We start from the raw sequence: 4101 nt of genomic DNA, 5'->3' as shown, positions 1-4101 counted from the left end.
AAGTTATGAATGGCCGGTAACTTAAAAATTTAGTAGCCAAATTGGCTGGTGAGTGAAAAAGTTAATTTCAATCTCTGCATGTAATACATAAACATACCTGTACTCCTGTAGTGAGCATGAAGCGTCTTCATTGATAACCGAGTAGTAACAGACTTGGTCAGCGGTTTTGCGTCTGTCTGGCAAGCAATATCCCTTGATTGGCTGCTCTGTTCTGATGTGCTGGCCTTTGCAAATAAACATTCCACTATTAGTACAAGCCTGCTATCTTTACAGAACACATACTCGATTTAAGAGTCAGTCATCTGATTGTACTGTGCATAATAAATGAGCATTTATGAATTACACAGACGGAGCACAGCGCGATAAAAATAACAACATAGCTGGTTTCATGGTGCCATCGCGTGCTATCACAAACTTTATAAGTCCCACATATGATTATGAGCTTGACAAATTCACATTTTTAACTCCCACATTCCCATTTACGATCATTCTGGTAGCACGTGAAGGCAGCATCAGTGAAAACAGGAAAAATTTAAATTCTGTCCTCATTAACTCACCCTCATAACAATTCAAACCTATATGGCTTTATTTCTTATGCAGAACACAAAAGATTCTGAAGAATGTTTTTTAACTGTTTTTGCCTATACAATGAAAGTCAGCAATGTCCAAACTAAAGCTGTATACCACTGACTTTTATTAAATTATGACAGTGTTTGTTAATGATTAATGAAAATTCAAACATACATGACATATGAAAACTATTATTACTGTATTTTTTTTAAGTCATTACAATAACAATGAAATATTTCTGAAAATGAACTCAACGAACTGGCATCTGTGGAAAGACAACTGGTATCTGTATGGTAAGACTACTTTGAGCCCACAGACTGTCTGATGCAAATACAGACAAAACTGGAAAGCACTTTCTCTATTTAAATTTACATGAGAAACATAATTTCATCAGTCCATGTTTACAAACTACAGGGTTAATATTGAGTTAGCACTACAGTTGGCACTGCTCCATCCTTCAGGAGCAACTTTTGTGCAAAACCTGCTTTATACTGACCCTCATTCACAAAGCAGTCCGATGTAAAATGATTCGCGCAGACATAAACGAATTTCGGTAGAACTGAGGGCGCATTTTCTTCTAAAACAAAATTAATCCACCTTGTCTTCAGCGGCTCAGATTTCGGGAGTAAATGGAGAGAGCTATGTGGATTCATACATCCAGCTACAGAACACCTAAAACACTTGGGAGACATTCTCGTCAGTGCAGCAATGCAACTCGCTCAGGGCGGTTCTACGTTAAAACAGCAGTCTGTCAACTTTCGTGGGCGGGGCCTAGGGCTGCACGATAAATCGAAATGGAATCGAGATCGCGATTCGACAGAAGCTGCGATTGTCATGCGTATCTTTCAGTGAAGCACGGTTCTGTGATCAGCAGTAAATCTCCATCCGAAGGCCAGAGGGCGCTCTCGCGCTGAAATTCCAAATACGCCTCGCAGAAGAAACCCAGGAAATCCCTATCATGCAGCTGAATAAACAGAAGATTCAACTGCTTTCATCGATTCAGCGCGACTAATAAACACGACTACGGCAATATACGGTTTATCAGAGTTCTTATACTTTATTTTAATGAAAATAATAATAATAATATTTATAATGCAATGCCTTTATCACTGCTTAAATACTATGAAATATGTTGCCTGCCTTATTCTGTGTAAGAAGCCACATCATCTCACAGAAGGATTTATTTCAAACACTCGACTGACGTTATGAAGTGAGTTTGGAGTAAAAATATGTTATTAAATGTGGTATTTTCACATGCTTTCAGATGGAGCAGCATTTACTTCACAGAGCCATAGTTCACTGAGAAGCTACACAAACAGCTGTCATTATCGCGAACGATTTCAGAATCGCGCAATAAAATACAAAATAAAAAAAGCGTTTTTTTTTTTGCGTAACTTGTCAGTGAACTACGGCTATGTGTAGGGTGGATTTTTTATCACTTTAGAGTGGTTGTGTACACACACTGCCAACACACATTTATGTCCAAACCCCATGCAAAAGTGAATTTTGCATAATAGGTCCCCTTTAATTACTTTATTTGCAGTTGGTTTTTAGTTGTTCTTGATGACAGATGACATCAGTGAGTCAAACCAAAATATTTTTTTTTATTGAATTTAAAAGTTACAGTTGGTTCTGAAGACTTACTACTTCTTTAGACAAACAACATAAAAATCAAATAAGGATGTAATAATACTAACAATAATAATAAGAATCATTATATACTGATAATAACATATATAAATAATACATTACATAAATTAAAGGGGGCATCCTGACCCAAACATATATTAAATTAACAGTATGTTGGGCTTTTATAAATGTATTTATTCAAAATGTTACAAAATCAAAATAAAATTCAAGGGCTAGTTTGGAAAATGGGCAAAATGGCGTTTCCAACACAAAAACAAATAATTTTTATACATTTTCTTTGACATCTATATTACCTCTATATAAACTAACATTACAGTATAACCGTAGATTGGTTCAGGGCTACTTTAAATTTAATTTTAATGACCAGAAATGGTGACATGTCGACAGAAAAACAGAGAAAAAATAATAACTAATAAACCTATTTCCACAGAAAGAGCATAAACCAGCAAAGGACCAGCTTAAACCAGCATCCCAGCGTCAAAACATACCTAACCAGCATATGCTGTTTTTTTCAACAGGGATAGATTCACAAAATTGTAGTGAACGGTTCACAGATTGGACTGTTCCCAAGTCGACAACCCAGCAAGCATTGTATTTTGGTTGCAGTTAGGTAATGTTTCAGTACAACGTTTTAAAAGCATTTTAGAAACCACATCTAAAATTAAAAATGTAACCAAAATAAAACATTTTAGGAACATTGTAGAAAATACACAGCAAAATCCTCAGTGTAAAATGCACCCCGCACTCTTTTTGAACATACGTTCATGTAAAGGTTTTCAAGGGCCAGTGTGAAAAAATCTAGATTTAAATGCAAAGAGTCAAGATAGTCTATGCATGACCCCACATTTTATTTGTATCCAAAACGAGGCAATGTGGCCTTTTGGCAGTGGAGTAAGCATTTGAACAAGATTACGAAGTTGCTCTTTCATGTGCTGTTTCATTTGCACTTGCTCTTTTAGTGCATACTGTTTTTTGAAAATGAATTGTTTATTTAAAGTATTATTTTTGAACTTAAAGTTTTAATGCGCAACTGTTCAAGTTGCCATATGTTCAACTATATGGATGTCAAACAGTATGCAAAACACTTTTCAGTACTTTTTTTACACTGCATAAATCATATCTTTGCTATCTGTATGATCATTATGTCTTAATGGGCAGTGCAGTAAATCATTGAAATCATTAACTGTTTATGACAATATTGTTTTTTCCCTGATTGGATCAGATTTTTGGATCAGTAAAAATGTGTTGAGTAGCACAGCTACTTTTGTATTCTGCTAATGTATTTCAGTATATATATGAAGAGTTTGGTTCCAAAACGCTATAAATCCATTTTGATTAATTTGAGTAAAAATGTGTTTTCTTTACCAAGAAAGTGGCAAGATAAAAACCACTATTTTCTGTTTCAAATTTTCACATATCATCTTTAGGTTATAATAACATTAAAAATTCAAATCCAGATTTTGATTTTCAAAGATTTATTATACAATTTTATAATTTTTTCCCCAAAATGCAAAAATCCATGACACGTTTTTTTTTTTTTTTTCCAAAATGCAATAAATCCATTGAATCAATATAAAAGTTATTTTTCATATTGAAACTGTTGAAAATACACAACATAGTAAGTTGATCCACATTTGACAGCCTCTGAACTTGGTCAGTACTAATCTTATATACCGGCACTGGACTAAAAATACATTCAATCAGTCTATTCTAAAATGACATTTCCCTTGCATTCAACTTCCAAAAGTGCATTCATCTTTGCCATGTTACATTCATTTAGTTGACTAGTGCTATACGCTGTATTAACAAAAACATTAATAGCATAAATAAAAACACTTACACTGACAAGCTACGCAATATCGCGTTCATAATCGAATGCGA

The 4101-nt window shown here is 34.4% G+C and overlaps 1 pseudogene; it reads right to left on the bottom strand.

Moving 5' to 3' along the window:
- The window catches only part of LOC107668069 (uncharacterized), a 15901-nt pseudogene that overhangs the window by 2679 nt on the left and 9121 nt on the right, over nt 1-4101 (bottom strand).

Source organism: Sinocyclocheilus anshuiensis, unplaced genomic scaffold, assembly GCF_001515605.1.
Source record: "Sinocyclocheilus anshuiensis isolate Anshui unplaced genomic scaffold, SAMN03320099.WGS_v1.1 scaffold1030, whole genome shotgun sequence".
NCBI classification, from domain to species: Eukaryota; Metazoa; Chordata; class Actinopteri; order Cypriniformes; family Cyprinidae; genus Sinocyclocheilus; species Sinocyclocheilus anshuiensis.
Note: the sequence above shows the minus strand (reverse complement) of the source record. Positions and strands in the feature narration are given on the sequence as shown.